At 36.3% G+C, this 21,694-nt stretch overlaps 1 long non-coding RNA gene across 2 annotated transcripts in view; it reads left to right on the top strand.

Moving 5' to 3' along the window:
• LOC125181446 (uncharacterized) overlaps positions 1 to 17,508 on the top strand; it is a 50,714-nt gene extending 33,206 nt beyond the window's left edge. Inside the window, exons 4-7 of one of the 2 annotated variants that reach the window (XR_010827719.1) lie at positions 10,213 to 10,331; positions 11,020 to 11,113; positions 11,903 to 12,034; positions 16,836 to 17,508. This is a non-coding gene — a long non-coding RNA (uncharacterized lncRNA). The remainder of the gene's footprint in view (positions 1 to 10,212; positions 10,332 to 11,019; positions 11,114 to 11,902; positions 12,035 to 16,835) is intronic. The other variant, XR_010827718.1, reaches the window with a different exon arrangement.
• The last annotated feature ends 4,186 nt before the right edge of the window (positions 17,509 to 21,694 follow it).

Genomic DNA, 21,694 nt, shown 5'->3' with positions numbered 1-21,694 from the left:
AACAAAAGGAAAGAAGAATGATACTTGAGGATTGAGTGCCCAAAGAATAAAAATATAATTCTAAATTGGTTTTAGTAGTGGAAAGTAAAGTTAACATGGAATGGAGGAAAGAAGTGTTCACATTCAATATGATCAGTGTATCTTTACTTCCTTTTGTTTCAGCCACAGATTTTTAATGTCATGGTGAATTAAGCGTATGTATCCAAACTGTTCAGGAGGAATAATATGACAACAAAAGGTGTCAGTGGAGTATTTTATTCACCTCCTTTTCTGTGTCAACTCTCAGTATAAAAGTGATACATCTACAATATGTAGAGTGAACCAGATTCAAGGTTGGAAACTTTTTGGACTTGAAATACTAATTATAACGGCAAGAAAACATCTCATTTTTTATTTTCTAAAGGTTAGCTGTATGTGGATGAGGGTTCTTGAAAACTGTTTTTAAGTGAGAGAAAATTTTGGTTAAGACAGATACTGCTGTAAACCTGCTTTCCTACTGCATGTAGAGACTGACAGCTAAAGGGCTGTTGTGCATCTTCATCATACAATAAAAGGACATGATCATATTATTTATACTTCCTCTTACTTGAGCCAAGGGGAGGTGGATGAGATAGGTTTAGAAATACAAAGTATATTGATCCTTAAAAGGCACATGTAGACCACATAGCAAGTTTATGCCTGTGTCTTTGCCAGAGGACCCAAGTTAGTCCAATCCAGTCAAGTTGTAAGCAATCCCACTCCCAGGTTAACATGATGTGCTCTTTTTATGTGCTGTGATGACTCTGGGAAATTTATTTCACAGTTCCCTTTCCTGAGGTAAGTAAAACTGTTCTACAGTTTTCTGATTTGTGAAAGAGTGTGAGGAACAGTGGTATTATGTACATCCTCAGTGAGGTAAACCTGATTTAATTTATTGCCCAACCTAGGTGAGAGATTTTTGTGTGCCCACAAGAGAAACACACAAAGAGTTAGATTTGAGAGTATAAACTCTGCACTGGATTTTGAGCTGTTTTGAAAATGAATTTGATATCTAGGTTTCTCTATTAATTTAAGCTCTTTTTCAGATGGTGACTGTTGTCATATGTTTCCCAAATATTTTGTCTTTAATTTCCTCAATTTCTTTCTAAATTGACCAATTAGACTTTAAATTTAAACAACTCTGGCTTTCTAGTCTATTTACATATGCATCTTTCTGTGGGTAGGGATCCAGACACACAGAATAAACTTCGTACTCTTTCTTACTTTCATGTGGTCTGCATTTGAAGTAGCAAAGTAGATGGATTCTGTTTTCTTCATGATCTGTTGAGAATTTCACGATGATGTTTTCTGTTCTTGTGTATGGGAACCAAGCCAGTTTATCACATACAATCAGGAGCTCCTTCCAAACATGTTTATTACTTTCTGACCCAGCATGGAGTTTGTTTTTTTCAAATTGTGTTTATTTTGACCATTTTTGCTTTTCTTTCAATTGTTAGCAGTCACATTTCCTGTACTAGTATTGCCTTTTGATATTTATACATGGATCTTGATTACAGGATCATATACAATTTCCTTTTTAGGATATTTTACTGCTGTCCTTGAACTTTCACATCTTAATCCTAAAAAAGATTTGTACACTTACCATTGTGTTTTGGGATACCATATACTGCTAAAAACAAAACTGTGATTGGCAGTTACATACAGCAAACACTCAAAGAACACAGAATCTCTATATGTGTATTTATGAAAAAAACAACAACAACAACAACAACAAAACACTAATCAAGCTCCCTGAGTATTAATTTTAATGGAAATATCTCAAAAAAAAAAAAAAAAAGTGACCGTTTGCTAACTCGTGCAATTATTATTGTTGTTGTTATTATTACTGTTGTTGTCGTTATTTTTATTATTTTCGATATTGTGTTCTCTATAAATTCATATAACATCTCCCTACCACTGCAAGATGCAGGTTTCATCTTCCCGCTCCTTTTCCATTTCCTTTCACTTCCCTGCATCTGGCTGTATAATCCCAACTTCTCTTACATACCTGTTCCAGGATGCCCCAGTAAGCTAATTTAGTTAAAGGTACATTCTACTACCCTCACTGGGCTAGATTTCTGCAGACAGATTGCGTGGAAACTGCTCATACTTATGGCCAGGAAAAGGAAGAACAAGATGTGAAGAAAATGGAGCTGCTCACTTCCTGGACACCATGATGTTAGATCGCTCAACTGCTATGAATTTGCGTCTCTGTAATTTTCACAAAATCATAGAATCACAGAATGGGTAGTGCTGGAAGGGACCTCTGAAGATCATCTAGTCCAACCCTTCTGCCAAGCAGAATCACCTAGAGCACGTTGCACAGGATGGCATCCAGGCGGGTTTTGAATATCTCCAGAGAAGGAGACTCTACAACCTCTTTTGGGCCAGTGCCTGTCCCAGTGCTCTGTCACCCTCACAGTAAAGAAGTGCCCCCTCATACTGGGCCAGAACTTCCTGGGCTTCAGTTTGTGCCTGTTGCCTCTCATCCTGTTGCTGGGAACAGCTGAAAAGAGACTGGCTTCATCCTCTCGACACCCTCCCCTCAGATTTTTATACACACTGATGAGGTCTCCCCTCAGTCTTCTCTCTTCCAGGCTAAACAGGCCAAGCTGTCTTGCCCAGCCTGTCCTTGTACGACAGGTGCTGCAGTCCTCTCATCATCTTCGTAGCCCTCCTCTGGACTCACTCCAGTAGTTCTGTGTCCCTCTTACACTGGGGAGCCCAGAACTGGGCACAATACTCCACATGTGGCCTCAGCAAGGCTGAGCAGAGGGGGAGGATCGCCTCCTTCGGCCTGCTGGCAACATTCTTCCGAATGCAGCCCAGGGTATCATTGGCCTTCTTGGGCACACAGGCACATTGCGGGCTCATGGCCAGCCTGCTGTCTGCCAGGACCCCCAGATACCTCCCTGCAGAGCTGCTCTCCAACAGGTCAGCCCCCAGTTTGTACCCAGCCTTTCTTTAAAATAATTTTTAATAATATTTTAAAAGCAATTTATAATGCCTCTAAAACTAGATTAAATAGGAAAAAAAAATAAACTCTAAAAGTGTTCATTTTGAATTGTGCTATCGACAGTGTGATTTTCAATAAAACTTGGGTTTTATTTTTGCTGTTTTAAGAATGATGCACATATGTGTGTGCAAATACACCTACACAATAACACACATGTATGCACAGTCTGTGGAATTTTCCAACAACTTTATCTTTGTGGCTATGTCCTGATGGCATCTCTATGGAATATTTGTAGCAAGAACTACACTGTGTATCATGGAAACTTATAACTTTCTTTCTACCAAATCATAAAATGTGAAATGAAAAAATCTGAAATTTAAATTAGTGAAATACACAAAAATTCTATCATAATAAGAGGAATAGATGATAAAATATTGGGGAAAGATCTTACCATATGTTATACACAGACTGTAGAAAAATTGTCCAGCAATTCTGAAGAATAATTTGATAACTAAGGTCTATTGTAATGAAAATGTTCAGGATACATAGCTAAGGTTGCGCATTCTGATCATTTAAAGTTTAACCATGCTACCTTACTGTTCTCCTAAACAGAGATTTTTGTATGGAATAAAAGGAAAATCCTCAATGTTGCAAAATAGTTAACTTGAGCAGTTATCATTTATGAGATGTCTGTTCTTAGTTAAAAGCTCCAATCAGACTGAAAAGCTTGATAAATAAAGGTCTCCAGGTCAAAATCAAAAGCAGAACAGAAAAACATCAGCTGGAAATGTTTCAGTGTTTTTCACTGTCTCTTTCTCTTGCCCTAACACCTAATTTTGGTTCCTCTCTGACAAGAAACGAAAGCATAAGAACTCTAAAATCAGACAATTTAAAGGTAAGAGGGTTCATTTTAATACTAAAATGCTGCAGACCTGCTGCAGATGATCAGTCCAAACCTCTTCCAAATCTATCAGCAATGGGCAGACAGTTAATGAATTATGAAATATATTTATGACATTTGGGGATTCCAGATGCAGGTAGTCCAAGGCAATGTTTTTAAGTCCATTGAAAAACTTTTAACTAGATCATTAATTGCAATTTCTATGATTGTTGTTGAGAACTACTCCATACAATGTCATTAACAGTTATAGAGAAAATAAAATATTTCCTTCAAGTATGGAAATATCAATAGAAATGTTTACTTCCTCTCTTGTAATCCAGTATTATTTTTCCACTTGTGAAGATAACAAGATGTTAGAGATGTCAGGCAATTGAACATAAATATCTGATTATCTTCTGTTGTTGATCCTCACACCTGACGGAAAATTAAATCTCTTCTTGACAATGAAATTATACTAAGAAATGAATTTCACAAACAATAATATGCAAGTTTTCATTATTTTCCTCTCATTGATTTATTTTCTTTAGCCAGACAGAAAGCAGAGATTTAAAATGGAATGCTAATGCTGGGAAGCCTGCACTGGTGCTGGGGCCAGTAAGCAACAAGACCTAATCAACACCATCAAATGTACACGTGTTTTTATTAAACACAGACTAACCAGAGGCAGAACTCAACAAGCAGCATCAGTCATCAGGACTGTTCAGAACCATTTTCTCCATCTAGGTTGTGTTACATGGCAAGAGCCAGCAATAGAACTACCTTCCAGCTAATCCCCACAACCTATCATCTTGGCCAGCATGCATGACCAAAGGGGAGAAGGGTGGCCTGAAGCAGTCCAGGAGACTCAGCAGCCTTGGCCAGCTGCAGTTCTGGTCTTGCATCATTAAAGCAGTTGAATGAGCCAAACACTTTTTTTTTTTTTCACATATAGGTCGGAAATGTCTTCACATACATCTTTGCAAGCATGCCTGGTACTAATGACACAAGATAGCAAAGGAGTGGCGTACAGAGCACAGATCCAGGTGCAGAGGACTGGAAGGGGCAGGGAGGGAGGGATGCACACACACAAACAGCACAACCTTCTCCAGCACAAAACGAATTCTGAGCCAGACAGACCTAAGACATCCACCTTTGCACAAGGAGTTGTAATGGGTTTGCTCCAGGGTAAATTGCCTGTGGAGGTGAACCCTACCTCGTGTAAAAGGATTTCACCGAGTCTGCTGCTTACAGTAACTAAATTCACAGTGTCAGCAGCTTTTAATCACATTAGTTGAGGAACTAGTGCATGTCTCAATGCAATCTGCATCATCCACCTTAAAGAAATCGCTGCAAATATTACTCTCTTCCTAAAGGGAGAGATGAAGCTGCAGAAGGGATCAGTCCACAGCACCTTAGAGTCCTGTGTCATTTCATCACAAAGTCAATAGCTCTCTTCATCTCAGGGTGAGAAAGCTGCTAAAACAAACTGCTTTCTGTTCTGTAGCCACGCCTGAAAGAGCTTGCGCTGCAGTAATCCCAAATCCAGGGGCAATCTATTAAGAACTCAGCATCACCGATCCTGAGAATCAACAGATAAGCACATTCTACCCGCCTCCCCCACCCCCGGCCTTTTTTTTTTTTTTTTTTTAACTTAATCCTCTTAAAGATTGTGCTAAGTAATGAAAGGATGGGGTGAAAGAGCCTTTTTCATTACTACCACATAAACTGCTTGTGTAAATGTTTCATTAACACGCTGCTTGACCAGTATTTAATTCTCCCCTCCCCCACCGCTGTGGTTCTGCTGCAGCCTGCATGGCTAAACGTGTGATTTACACATGTTTAAGAGAAACATTCCCACACTTGAATGCTGCACTATTCTTTAGAGAAGGAGAGAACTGCAAAAAAAAAAAAAAAAAAGAAAAACATTGTGGAGGACATTTTAATTTACTTTTTTTTTTTTCATTTGTGCTTAAAAAGATCTATGGCTCCCAACTACACATCAGGGTAGGTTTTTTTGTTTTGTTTTGTTTGGTTGGTTGGTTGTTTTTTTGTTGTTGTTGTTTGTTTGTTTGTTTTTTTGGTGTGGTTCCTTTAATATATATTTGTCTCTTGCAAGCACCCTCAGGCAACCTGACATTTATTAAGCATGATGGGTTTGAAGAGATATTTACATCTTTTTATTTTCTTGGAGAAAGGCAAATGGATTGAAAGGAGAGTTGCCCTTTTGTATTCTGAAGTACAGGCAATATGTTACACTTTAAGCCCATGGGTATCCAGTCAGCTTCTTCAGAACAGTGTGGAAAGAGAAGCAGCTCTTTAAATTGTCGGGAGAAAGCTTACAGCAAGCGGATTTTTGTTGTTGTTTTGTGTGTGTGCGCGTGTGTGTTTATTTGGGGGAGGGGCGGGGGGGGAGAGGATGAGGTGGGGGAAGGGTCGGGGTATGGAGGTTGCTTGTTAGTTTTTTAATGTATAAACCAAAGAGGGTAGTTTTCTTTATCAAATAAGGCATTACATAATATCTCCCAACTGCCATATGGTTGCAGTCATGAGGTTCCGTGTTCTGCAGCTAATCCTGTAAAGCCTGGCTCTTTTCATTATATTATTCAAAGAGAAATAAGGTATTTTTCACACGGTCATTGTTTATACAGAAATAAATGCAACCTTGTATGTGCACTGCTTCCATGCTAACATTCAACACACAGGGCCAACTAGACCTGGCATATCAGTATCAATGTCAAGTAATTATGTTGAAGCCAATGGTGTTATTCAGGGAAGGTTTCACTGCAGTTACTTCGGGTTTACACACAAGCAATCAGGAGTAGATTTGGTACATCCTGCAGAACATCTGTAAAAGTACAAAATATAGTTTATCTTTTAAAGTAAACGTTATTTTAATCTAGAAAAGAAAATGAGAAAGTAACAGATCTGATATCAGAATCATCTCTCGTGTGAAAATGTGATTATATTTGGATTCTACCACTTTTTGCCTGAAATTACAAAATAAATTGAAAATTGATTTAAAATATAACCCATATATTGCAATCACGTATTTTCCACCCCATTTTGTTATGTTAAGAATAGCACTTGTATTGCTATGAACTTAACGGTTACTGCAGTTAATATAAGTGCCACGTTTAGTTTGGTGTATGTAAGCTTGTTTGCTGCCATGACCATGATCTGGTTTCAAAGTGAATAGATTCATTTGGATCAACAGTCCCCCCAGGGGTAAATGCGTAAATGTATTCAACCTTCGCAAGAGCTGAAAACATCAATACCTTCATAAAGCCACTTTGATTTGTATTGACTAAAGTTTGCTGCTAATTCACATACATCATTGTTTATTTCACAGGGCTTTTAACATGGTATTTGATTTATAGAAATAGTAATTCAATTTCTACAAAGAAGTGGTAGGAGAAGACCTCCCCCAGATTCTTTCTTTAGTTCAGAAATGCTGAAAGTCAAAGGAAGCTTATCATTGCAATACAAGAAATGCTCAATAAATGTTCTTGTGCACTACATATTTTACTTGCTTAGTAACGGGTAATAGCAATGTAGATCTGTCAGATAATGGACAATCAATTATCTAAGCATGTCACTAATATGACTGCAGCAAAACCATTGATTTATATCTCAGCAGAAAGTGCCTCTGAAGTGCATTGCTCCTGCTCCACTCTGTACTTATCATTACAGAACTTGTAAAAAAAAAAATAAAAGGTTTTTTTTTTTTTTTAGCTATTATTTTTTTCATTAAGAAACTGTAATCTGTGATCCTCTACAGGAAACAGTTAAAGCACATTGGTAAACCCACATAAATAGCATACCAACCCCCATACAAATAATTGCAGCATTTACATTTGGTATGAATTTAGAATGTTTGCTTGATGCTGCACAAAATATAGGCTTAAAAATGCCTTTTGTAGCTCATTAAGCAGCTACAAACTGATGGTTTTAAATAAAAGTTTATTCCAATATACTAAGAGGAAATGCTCAATTACCTTGTATGTCTTAGCAAAATTTTCCTGAGCTGTACTCTTTCAGATTTTTCCTGATTTGGAGCCAGATCCAACAAATTGTTATGCATATATATAACTGGGCAACAAAATAGTTCTGTCGATTGAAACATGATCAAAACTATACAGTTTTATTCCCAGGAGTTTGAAAGGCTTTGGTTTGGCTTATCACTTGAGCCTCACAGAGGGTGACAATTTCTCCTCAGCATTGCCACTGGTAGTCCACTATGCTAGTGGAACACTAGGAAGGGAGGAAGGGAGGGAGGAAGGAAGGAAGGGAGGGAGGGAGGGAGGGCAGGAGGAGAGAGATTCGAGTCATGCTCCTGTCAGATCTGAGGACATGTTTTGAGTACAGTGCATTTCTCACTAGTGTATTCCCTATCCATCACTTTTAGTGGAGAAAGAGCATTGGATATCAAAGCCATAAGGCAACATTTTCCAGAATTTGCAAGATGCATAAGTTTTGCAGAGAGGAGCTGAGATTAATTTGGGACTGAGATTGAAGACATGGTTTATAGAAATGGTGCTGTCATGAAAGAACACAAACCTGAAGCTTAAAAAATAACTGTAGCAGAGCAGTTACTTTGTCAGGATTACATTTTCTGTATTAAGCTGTTGATAAACAGATTTATTTTATTTTATTTTACTTGTATGCCTACAAGAGAATTCACATTTTCAGGGGAGATAAACTTAGAAGGCTTAGACACACTATAGGGCTCGTCAGTATCTCACAGTTAATTAAAGGAGTGAGTGGAAAGCATCAAGGCTTGCTCCCCTCTGCATCAATAATTCACAGCCTGTATCCATTATTAAAGCCAGTTACTTCACCACAATGATTTCCAGACTGTGATGCCTTGGTCTCAGAAATAAGAGACAAATTGCAACAAGGCCTGCAGCTATATTAATAAATTGAAATTAACATTTATTTGCTCATCTAATTAGAAGTGTAGTTTTTTCCAAATGGTGTAGTAATGCATTACCTTGACAGTCAATACCCACTGCAAGAAATAATTAACACTTTTTTTTTTAATCTGTTTCACTGAATGAAAGCTCTCCTCTTGATTTTGTTCCCTTTTAAAGTCTTTGCTTCTAACCATTCTAACCATTTTGCAGTCCAGATCTATGGTAGATTTTGCATTGCTGAAGCAGTGCCTGTAAATAGTCATAAACTTACAAACAAAGTACGCATGAATAAAACGCTACTTTCACCAACTCCCTGTTACAGATGTAGTTGCATGATATGCATTTTGAACAGTATCTGAAGAATGTGATCATTGTTTCAAAGCCTCTGTTAATCTCATAACCCAATAAAGTATTTCAAAATGAATAATTTGCTGATTTTCAAAACAGATCAATCTAATTAAGTCCATTACCTCTACCTGCCTACCTCATCTTGAATTCACTAACTTTATTATTATTTATTTTCAAATATACTTACTTGAATTACAATATAAAGAAATGCAAAGTCAAAGTTTTCCTATCGTGTGGCCTTGGCTGTGAAAGTAACAGAGGTATTATAATGTCTCCTCTGTAGATACACTTTGAATTAAAAAAAAAAAAAATTAGCTACCAAAATTTTAGCTTTCCTATTCTTCAGACTCCAATAAAATAAAAGCAACTCCACCATATCACCACGTCTCTGTGTCAGGTTTGCAGATTTATGCTTGTCAGCCCTGTCTGTTATTACTCTAGCCAACATACAAATGGAAACAGAATTGAGAGTGTGCAGTAGTTAGTTACCACTTTTTCTCCTTCCCTGGGTACTAGGACCTTGAATTTGGTCTTGAAAAAGATGGGAGTTGAGCTAAAGTATTAGAAACTGACAAGGTGTGTTGATATGTATGGATTTGACATAGACGTTGTTACAGATATTCCCATAGATTTCCAGAGATACCTAGAGAGATCAGGAAAAAAAAAAAAAAGTGTATTTGGTAATAAATCAAATGCTACAAAGCCAAATTATTACTCAGACAGATATCACAGTGAAGAAAGATGCTCCAGAGCAGTATTGTATTCTACACAGTTTCAGCAATGCTCAGCAATGGTGTATACACACAAAATTTCAACATTGGAAATGGCTTACATTATAACCTAGACAGAAAAGGGAGATTGTTGATCAAAGAAAGAATATTTCCAAATAGAATACTTTGATGTTTTATTTTTCTCATGGTTTTGTGTTTGTTTTTTTTTTTTTACAAAACTCCTATCTTTATCAATTAGTTGTGAAATATTTTCTAGAGATTTTTTTTCCAGGTTGTGTTTACTGTTTTCCTTTACATTCACATACTATAAAAATAAACTTAAATGATCTGTATTTTATTTAATTTTAATCATTAAATGTTTTTTAGGGAATGATTAATCCACAGATATGGAATTAGACTGCATGGCTGAGTCTGAGCCTGCAATTGTTTTTGTTTGGGGATCCAAGCACATGAAGAGATTTGAATGTGCAGCCTGCTTCCTTCTGGTATGCATTCATCCAGCATGGGAACTGTGCTTAAAGAACCATGTCAAAACTGCTTTGTAAAGAAGGGGAAAAAAGCCATAGACCAAGTGACAGAACTAAGTTTAGTGTGCTAATCATATTCGTTCTTCTTGTAACCTAAGGAGTTCCACTGTAGAATTTAAATGAAATGAATGGTGTTTCAGGCATGCGGCTAGTGATTTTATATGGTCAGTGTCATTTTTCTTCTTCTGGGAATTCAATTTGTTCCTATTATGCCAAGGTCACAGATTGGGGAATCTTAGAGAACATTACTTCTCTGCCTTTGATGCAAAGGGTCAGTGGATTAGTACAAAGGAGAATTAATCCAGTGTGCTTGCTCACCAAATGATATTTAAGTCATTTTTAATGAATGACTAGGAGTTCCTATTAGTTTCCTTGAAGAAAACAGAAGCAAGCCTACAAACAACAACTTCATAAATGAATATTCAAGGAAAAGTATGACTTCATTGTCAGCTCTAATTGCTAGTTTTACCTCATTAGTAGAAGCTTTCTGTAGCTGAGTTTGACATACATTTGTTTGCACACTGTTATTAGTCAAGACTCAGTGAAGTCTTGTAATTAACACCTCCACATTATCTCATGCAGTGAAAGCAGAGACTAAAACAGATGATCCACTTTGTTTCAGCTTTGCTCTTGTTTTCTGATACAGAATTACTTAAGAAGAAATGTGAGCTCATCAGACTGCCATATGGAGTCAACAGAAAGCATAAAAGGGTTTGCAGGAAGGAGAGCATCAAAGCTCGGTAAGGCCTCAGCGAGGAGGAGTGTTAAGGCACAGTTTTAGCGGTATGGTTGCACCAGCATCGGTCTTTGCGTATGATCCTCTTTACATCTTAAAAAAACAGCTCATCTGCTCATGTGGTTTATGTAGAAAAATGATATATTCATACAGCCTTTGTCTGCTTTCCATGGCACTGCCCACACCAAGGAAAAAGTACTTTTTAAGCGATCGATAGCACAACATTTGCATGTTGCAAAATCACCATGCACTATGATGTGGAAAATCCAAAAGTGGATTTTCCATGCTTATCATCCATGTTATTTGGGTTTAAAACACTATTTCATCATTGTCAGGTGTGAGCTCCTTACTGAAAGTCAAATATTCTTAAGTATTATTTTGTTAATGAGCCATAGGACAAAATCACAAGCTTGTAGTAATAAGCACTTTAAACCAATATATGATTTTAATCTAAATGTCTGGTTTCAGGAAAGTCGCTTTTGTTAAATGAGGTTTACCTCAAAGGAGATTTGTCTGCTGAAATTCAGTACACATATATAGTTGTGTATAAAGAACCACTCTCTCTCTTTTTTTTTTTTCCCAGTATTATAATGTATGAGGGAAAACAAATAATACAGACCTCAAAAAGAAAAAAAAAAGTCAAAAAAATAGACATTCGCAAGAATATTTTATTTCACTCACTCACTCAGCTAACAGCTATTCCCAAAGCAATGTGGAATCCAGACATTGAATTATTATTGTTGAGAACTTGGATGAGTTAAATACTTAGATAATAACAAAAGCTGTTTATTAGATGGAAGCTGGCCAAGAATATTTGAAGAATTAACATGTACGTGAAATTCCCCAATTCAACAATTATGAAGTAACCATCAGAAAGGGAAATGACTGAAAGAGACTGAAATCCTCAGAGCTGCCGTCATAGGTTGTGAGTACTCACTGCTCTTCTAACAGAGAATTGCTGTTTGTTACAGTTTGTGTCATTACCATTGCTATTGATCTAACCACCCCACGTGTTCCTGCTTTATTATTTTGCTACTCAAGAATAACTATCTTAAGTGATTAGGTCACAAATGTTATTGTATTACTGTGATTTGCAGAATTATTAAAGATGGGTCACTTCATTACGGAGATCCCAGAGGTGCTGTATATAGTAAAGATGCATTAGTTAAGTCAGCGGAAGCTGGCAGGTGCTTAGGCACAGCTGAGGCTATCAGTACTTTACCTCAAGGCACTGCCAGTAATGTGTTTGCAGGCATGAACCACTGTGCATGTTCAGCTAAACTAACATGTTTTAGTAAAAACTATTACTTGTCCACTGCAGGTCCTTCTACTTTGTTTGCAATGAGTCATTGCATGGTGGAACCTGAACTAAAATAGGATCCTGCAATGTTTTGTAACCATCAGACAGAATTTCTAATAATAGCATTGCTTCTCACTTTGGGCACTTGCCCAATGACTATAGATATCCAGAGTGAAGCATATGCTATACGCTAATCTCAAAACATTTCTAGAGGCATAGGCAGCAATTTGGAACACATTCATATTTCAGAACCACTCCTGCGAGAAATAGTGTTGTACTGGTTTTACAGCAAGTACTTCATCTGTTTTATTTTCCAAGACTAAAATGAACGAAGTAGAAATCTCAGCTATAGGTTTCTATTTGGTTGTGATGATATTGGTTTCACTGAGAATTTACCACTGGAGTAAACAGCAGTTTTGCTGCTCCCTGTGGAAGTGAGGACTGACCTCTCAGGGAGATCAAGTCTGTCTTATATCATAGCTAAGGCAGGGGGTGAGCTCACCTCATCATAACCACAAATATAAGTAAAGCAGTGGTTTTCAATACTGCCCCCATAGTTATGGTCAAGAGGAATGCTGCCTCTGACACCTGAAGTCTTACCATGCACTTGTGACTCTGCCCATCTCTCTGAGCCTCTGTGAAAAGGGTTAATGGCAGCCTATGACCACATTTGGCCTAAGGAAAAGCCAAATTATAGTTTTCTATTTGCAGTATGATTCTATGTCTGTTAGAAATGAAGGCCCATTCCTCTTGTAATTGGTGCTATTAATGCACAAGTTGCTACAGACTATACATTAAGAAGCTTTTGTTTGGTGTTTAAAAAGTCTGAATATTAATATCAGTGACATTGGTTGTAACAAACAGCTAACAGCCTTTTGGTTGGTTAACCTGCAAAGAAAGATTAATGGCTTAAAATCTGGTCATTAAGTATGGTAACAAATGTTTTTCAGTGAGGTTATTGCTACCATAAACTTTAATCAATGGTTCATAGGCAGCAGCCTCTGGTTCAGTGTTCTAACTAATGACAAATTAACTATTTCTTAGCAGTTAATAAAGACTTTTCAGCAATCTGCATACAGAACGTGATTTCCTCTGTTGGTAATTAACAGTGTCCCCTGGGTGCTAACTCCATATATCCATACCAAAATCCTCATTGGCAGAGATGAAAAGCAGCATATTTAATACTATTTCACTAGAGAATATTTTTTTCTCCAAGTTGACTATTTTAAACAACCAAAACAAGTTTTAAAGAATAGGAAGTCTAGCTATTTAATGAGCTATTGTTTGCTGTATGTTATCAGTTATACTGTTGATCCTTTTCCCTTTCCTCTTTTTTTGAATGAAATTTTTACACTCAGATCTAAAAAGCAAGAGTCTGGAAGTAGTTAATGATCTGCAAAAGGGAAAAGGGTACTGATGAAGGTGGGAGTTATTTGATTTTTCTAAAGGCTAACTGCACTTGGTGTGAAAAAAAAAAAATAAAAACACTGGAGAGCACTAATAAATGTATGCCTCATAATAGTAAAAGGAAAAAGGTACACCTAACCTTTCTAAATAGCCTAAGGGCAGGGTTTTTCTTTTCAATGAAAAGGTCATCTAGAGTGAATTAAAGTCACTTTCCTGCTGAGGTCCAAGCATGTGGCTTTACTTTGAAGGCTAGAATGAAGCTGTTTTCACCCACATATCTTACAGATGTAGTATTAGAGAATGCATTGTGAAAAGCTGTGATATGTTTTTGGTCTGTCCAGGGAAACAAAAGTTGCAACTATTAGTACATGGCCTCCCAGGATTTAATTTCTAATTTGCTATTAAAGACAAAATACTTTGCCAGGTGGTTATTTATCCAGTTTGTGTTCTTTTAGTTATAGTCTTCGTCATTTAATCCTTCTCCCGTTTCAGTATTGCTCATTCTCATTCTACGTTAAATACTTTTGCTGATATGCTGGCTTGACTGAAGTCATCTAAAAAAAAAAGCAGAAATTTTCTACCACCAGCATGACAAGGACAGACACTGTGTCACCAAATGTGAGACAGAAGATTTCTATACACCAAAATGAAAAGCATACAACCAGATCAAGGAATGCACAGTTCAGACAGTAAAGATTTGTTTTTGAAACATAATTTTTCCAAAGATCTTATCTTGAAGATAATTTCTACAAAGATTCATACCCAGAAAATCAAATCAACCTAATCTAAATAAAATATGAATCAGCATTACTTTACCTTTCATGTTGTTCAAAGACATATTTAAAGCTTTCCAAAGAGCTGTTGGTGCCATCAAGGATAATAAGAAAGCTGCAGGAGTAAGCTATCATCAAGATTCCACCAATTTTCATCCCTTTTTTACCTGCTGTGGCATTGACAGAAATGCTCGCCAATAACTTGTTTGGCATCACTTGGAATGTTGTTGAGAAAAATTTTGGAGTTTTGCTTTCTAAACCAGCTTTGAAGGACTGTGAGAGGCAGACACCCTTGGCCTGAGGCAATATGCTCTCTTAAGTGCTCAAGAAAATAATGCCGATGGCTGAGCTCAAGTTTTGAAGTTTAAGGATAGCAGAAAAGTAATTCATCCTCTCCTAAAATTTCTTATGATGGGTTATTCTTATATGCAAATCTGGATTCCTAAAATCTCTCGCAGGTAATGAGTGCACTGGGTAAGAGCACTGATGGAGAATAGGAGCCCACTGCCTGCCTGGGTGTGGAGCCTCCACATTCACTGTTCCACCAACTATTCTATTCTATTCTATTCTATTCTATTCTATTCTATTCTATTCTATTCTATTCTATTCTATTCTATTCTATTCTATTCTATTCTATTCTATTCTATTCTATTCTATTCTATTCTATTCTATTCTATTCTATTCTATTCTATTCTATTCTATTCTATTCTATTCTATTCTATTCTATTCTATTCTATTCTATTCCATTCCATTCCATTCCATTCCATTCCATTCCATTCCATTCCATTCCATTCCATTCCATTCCATTCCATTCCATTCCATTCCATTCCATTCCATTCCATTCCATTCCATTCCATTCCATGCTATGCTATTCTATGCTATTCTATTTTATCCTGCCCTGCCCTGCCCTGCCCTGCCCTACCCTGCCCTGCCCTGCCCTGCCCTGCCCTACCCTACTCTACCTATCCTATCCTATCCTATCCTATCCTATCCTATCCTATCCTATCCTATCCTATCCTATCCTATCCTATCCTATCCTATCCTATCCTATCCTATCCTATCCTATCCTAATGAGTGTGAAAAGTACTTATCAAAATAGAGATTTAAGTAATTGAATATTTGGAAAAAATTAAAATGCCTCTATCAAAGGTTTCTTTTTTCTCTCTCTCTTTTTCTTTTCTTTTTTCCTCTTTTTCCCTTTTTATTTTTTTTTTAATTTATTCTTTCATGAGATGTGTGTGTGTGTTTTTATTCCAAAACATCTCTATGTTGTGGTTAGGTTCTACAGGAGGGTTCCAGCTTGTAAAGGTTAACCGTGCAGAAATCAAGGCTTTGTGCATTTTTGCAAAGGTCACACTCATCAGTAGTTCCGGAAGGACTGCTGGGAAGGGCTATAGTAACTACCCAATGATTGAACTGTGGCTCCAGGTTTCATTTCCTTTAAGAATACTGTTACAATCACTGGTTGTGTCACTAAGAGATAAAGAGGCTGCTCAGTCACTTGAAATTCAATTTGTTCATTACTCAAATCTACCCCTCCCCTTTCCTTCACGGTGCCTGGAAGCTGCTTGCTGGCAGTCTGAATTTCAAATGCCTGAGCTGCAGGAAGCAGGTTAATAAATGGGATAGGTTTTGATTAATGTAACAGGCTGAAAATAGACAATGATGCAATGCATATCTCAGCAAGAACCACAGACTCAGATCAAATCTGTGTGTGCTGAGGAAGGATGCTGTGGCAGATAGTTCACCCAAAGATGTATATTTACATTTCGGTAACACCTTGAAGGTTCAAAAACTACCAATATAGAAGATTTAGACCTGTAATCCAGTTATGTCTCTAAGCATCTACTACAGTGACTGCACAGTCATGAAGTTCAAGTCTAGATTAAGTATGTGACATTGACCAAGTTCCAGCAAGGGCACTGTGCACCACAGAGCTCTGGTTTTATTTAGAAGAAGGAAATACTCTTATTTATTTATTTATTCTTTGTTGTTAGAAATGTAAGCAATCACTTGCTGTAGAGAATGCAAAATGATGAGATAAACATGTCAAGTTCAATTAGCAATTCCCCAGCATACAATGAGTTGCATGCTTTGACATTGTTTCACATAAACACTGTATGGTGCTTGCATTCATTCACTGTGGGTCTACAGATTTAATAATAAGAAACCTATTGTTTGTGAGTTCCTGCTCCCCTCAAGACCCAGAAACTCAGAATTGGTATTATGTTGCAATTCCTTTTCAGAAACTTGCAGAATCACTGTTTTCCACAAAAGCTTTTCATCGAGGTAACTGTCTATTATGCCTTGCAAAAGGAAATAACCGAAGATGTCACTGAAGATTATCACCACTTTCTTATTCCTAAGGAAAATATAACTTGTGTATACCTACCGGGAAGATCTATGTTATGAATACTTTACACTTTTTCCTTGAGGTCTGGCAATTAGAGATGGCAGGAGGTTGAACCTGGTAGCCTTCTTCCAAAGGCAGTAAGTGGATGTCAGGTCTCAGTCTTCGGACAACATTCCCTTATTGGCAAATGTTTCTGATTAACCTTTTGTTGTTTCCTTTTACAGAAATAGAGCTAGTCAAAGAACAGTTCTGTATTTCTCTAATTTTTGTGAAGAAATGTTTTATGGTATGAAATAGAAAACCTTGGATTTGTTTTTGTTTATGTTTTCACAATTTTGACAACTGATTATGCTCTCAGTGTTGCCTAACAAGATCTTATACAGGTTAAATTTATGTTTCATTAGCATGTCCAGAGAGAAAACTCTTGTGTACGTGAATAATTCTGTGAAATTACATGAAACACCAATGAAATACTAGAATTAAAAATTATTAGAGAATTGTATGGGATCATTGTGTTCCTGTATATAGACGGTGGATGGTCATCTCACTGGTATAGGTGACTTGTATTAATCACTTGTTGTAATTAATTGATTAATCACCATAGAAAGAGAGGATTTTAGTATTTCAGTGAATATAAGAAATTTGTTTGAATCTCTGTACTGGAAATAACATTAACTGTATACTAGCTACATGAGTAGTGCATTAAAAATCCTGTTATATATATATATTATATTTTAAACATCTTTCTGTGTTTATTTACCATTTTCTTAAAGTCAGATCTACTATGATCCTATATTTGATATGTTTATTTTCATGTTTGCTTTATTTTTGCTACCCATGTTTCTTCTCCCCCTAACAACCCAAACCACTACCTATACAGTCCAGAACCAACTGTGGTGTCTTTAAAATTTAAAAACTATCAAAACAACTAAATCAATAAAGTATTAACTCTCTTATCAGTCATCTGCAATGAATAACAAACATTTTAAGTCAGCAGTTTGCAAACAAGCCATGGGCTAATATTTGTTTGTACAAACTATTCAGCACAGACGCATAAAAGATATTTTGTGGAAATCAGGATTAGTTAACAAATGACCCACGTACAGAAAAAAAAAAAAAAAAAAGTCATCAGACATTTCATTCACAATTAATAATTAAACCAGATCTATTATGGATGTTGAGAAAATCAACATGATATGTTTTCTGCTGGGTTTATTACATATTTATTTTCAACAAAACCAGCTCATCAGCCTATGTTGTTTTGAGATGAGTCAAGTGATACAGATAAAAAAACAGAAAAGCAAAGCACTTCCAACAAAGATACTTTGACTTGAACTCCAGCTTCAGAGCTTACAAGGGTAAAACAAAAAGTGTAACTAGATGTATCTTTAAAGTGTAAAGATGTATCTTTATTGTCAGTGTTACACACATTTCTTAACGAAGTAAACCATGTTTCCCATGTTTTTGGAGAAACATGCTTTACCTATGAGTCTGTTTGGGGAAAGCAATGGGAAAAGAAAAAAAGAAAAAAAAAATTTAAAAAGACCATTGCTATGACCCACTTCTCAGAGCTCAGGAAGTAGTTGCATTCTCTTGGTTTTCTAAAGAAGAATAGTAGGCATACATAAAAAGAGATTTGATGAGGTTATGGGAGGTGGAAAAAGAGAGTAATATTCTTGTTACTTTTGGAGGGATGTTTTATCCGAAAGTGTAGGACAAGTCTATAGGACAAGGAGTAATGACTTTAAACTAAAAGTTGGTAGAGAAGGAAAAAATTCTTTGCTCTAAGGGTGGTGAGGCACTGTACCAGGTTGCCCAGAAAAGCTGTGGATGCCCCAACCTTATGTGTTCAAGGCTAGGTTGGATGGGGCTTTGGGCAACTGGTAGGAGGAGTCCCTGCGCATTGTGGAGGTGTTGGAGTTAGATGATCTTTAAGGTCCCTTCCAACCCAAACAATTCTATGAGTCTATGGTTCTACGGGTTTATGATTCTATAATGTAAGAAAAGGATAAAGACCTCCCATGTGGGGATGTGCTAACATTCATGTAGATGAAACACTGAGCTATTTTTATTTTATTTTTTAAAAATCTTTTATTTTGAGTGAAATGCAAGGAATGAGGACACATACATTCTCCTCTCTGGAAATGCAGTATTTACAGGGAAAGGTAGTGTAAATCTGCATGTGAATTTTGTTTATAGGAATAAACTTAATGGATTTAAGAGACATTGCAATGGGAAACCTAGCAGGTTCTTGCAATGATGTTCATGAATATAGAAAAAAAGCAGAAAATCAAATCACAATTCAGAAGTTGAAAGGAAATGGAAGAGAATTAATTGAGTCACTACCAGCAATAGCCAAGGCAGGATAAAAAGAAGGTGAGTTGTTTCACTTTGCCATGTAAAGATTAGTTCATGGTTTTCTTGTTATTTGAAGTCACAGCTGCAAGTTCAAGGACGGGAATACATAGTGGCATGGGAGTGGATGTCAGGCAACTGGAAGATGATGGCCTAGGTTTGCGTGTTTTATGCTTCACTTGTTTGTTCACACATGTTGTTTAAAACAAGCTGTTAACATCAGCTTAGGCTATCTATTACTGTACTATTTGAGAAGGTCTCATCGTTGTGCATTTTGTGAGGTCAAATTTTGAATGACTACACACATACAATTAAGTCAAGGAGCATAAAAGGGACCACATATTTAATTTTGTTGCTTTTAATGATTTTTATATATATTTTTCACCTGGAGAAAGAGTGTTTTAGTCATACATATTGTAACATTTCATGTTCTGTAGTATGTGCTTTGAATTCAGTGAGAGATATTATATTTGCACTTCATTGTGATAAAGTATCTCATTATGCAGTATCAAAATTTCTCAAATATTCACATTTAAAAATGAGTGTATTTAATCCAGTATAACAGCCAGATGAAAAGCTCAGCTATTAATTTTATACTGCTGCTAAATTGGTATTGAATGGTTTGCTACAAGTTGAGTTCTGTATGATGCTTTTAGTGACATAAACCAGCACTTCACTTCAATATTTCAAAAGGCTTTGTTGTCTTTTGAAGAACTGTTGCTGGCATAACACTGAATGTGCAGAGGAAACACTTCTTTTGAAGCTTTCCTATTGTTTTATTGTTGTTCTTGTTTGTTTGTTTGTTTGTTTGTTTTTCCACTATAATTCTACCAAGTATATGGTCATGATAAATAAATATGAAGAATAATATATATTACTCTCTTAGATAAAAATTTTCTGCAGCATGCCCTTTCTGTAATTCCCATAAAATTTCAGGTAATATTTCCTCCTTCTAAATTTTGAGCACTCAAGAAACAATAAAACTAAAGCATTTTTTTTTTTCCTTTCAACCACCAGAGCTGCTGTCTGCTCTTAATATGCAGAATTCATTATCTTAATCTTGTTAATATTCTGAGGAACTGCTTTATATAGCAGCAGCTAAATGTTGATCTGTGAGTGTTATGTCTTAATACAAATGCCACCTGATTCAGCTACATATATTTCTGCAATGGCAATACTGTGAAAAATCTTAACTCCGTGTCGGTACATTAAATAACATCAGAGTACTACAGCATGTCAGGGTCCTGTCTTTGTCACATACTAGCCACTGTTTATTACAGAATATATCAGTTCTCTTGCATTTTTCTGTACAAATTATTTAACTGAATTTTATTCCAGATGAAAGTATATAAATTTTCATTAAAAACAAACAAAAAAAGCATATCATAGCAGCACTAAGTGAATCATCTGCAATCACTTTTAAAGTACTTGATTTATTTTCTGCAGTTGGAAGGTTGTAAGTTATAAAAATATTTTTACTGACAAGAATGAAATATAGCTCTTATATAACTATAAATGTAACTACATCTCTCTAAGAGGTGTGCTTACATGTGCATGCATTTGTCATACCTGCAATTATGAAGGTATCTATGTGTATGAATATCAAGAAATACCTGACCACATTTCCTTCTTTAAGAATAAATAAATAAATAAATAAATTGACAAACCAACACAGACTAAAACAAAATTCATCATAAAAGAAGAAAATATTTTCCTGCAGTGATTCATAGTCGCACATACTTCTCTGAGACTTTCATATATTTCGTGACATTGTGAAATGTCATTGAAGAAAAGGCATTTCTGTTTAGCCTTGAGCAAACATATACGTAGTAGAAGAACTGTGAATATGCAAAGCCTTTTTCTTTTTCCAGAAAGGATCTTTTTTTTGCTATAAACATAACTGAAGCTAAGCTTAGGCTAGTGAGGTTCTGCATGATAAAAACTTGGTTAGCAAACACGTTGAGCGATCGAATGACTTGAATAACAAAATCCCCAGCAGTGTGTTTCACAGCTAACTGCATTTGCACTCTGCAAGGAGATCAATGCTTCACCCTCATTGATTTTCTTCAGTTGCAGAACCAGAATTATGCACAATGTGAAACCGTATTCCCAGACACATTCAATCTGATTTCCTAGTCAGTGCTAAAAAGGCATAGTGTTGTACTGAAAACATAAGGTTAGAGAAGTGTAACATATCAAATTTGTACTTCTGGTAAGGCTGCATGTTAAACAGATGCATCATAATATATTCTGGGTGTGATGTAATCTATTTTACAAAAACATCAGATTGGTGTCAAAGAGAGCCTCTTTATATATATTGCCTCAAAAAAAAATAAAAAATAAAAAATGCAGAGGTGCCAAAGAGAGAAGCTGAAAAGCTGAAATACATATATTTAA

Source organism: Anser cygnoides, chromosome Z (assembly GCF_040182565.1).
Source record: "Anser cygnoides isolate HZ-2024a breed goose chromosome Z, Taihu_goose_T2T_genome, whole genome shotgun sequence".
In the NCBI taxonomy this organism is placed as follows: Eukaryota; Metazoa; Chordata; class Aves; order Anseriformes; family Anatidae; genus Anser; species Anser cygnoides.
Note: the sequence above shows the minus strand (reverse complement) of the source record. Positions and strands in the feature narration are given on the sequence as shown.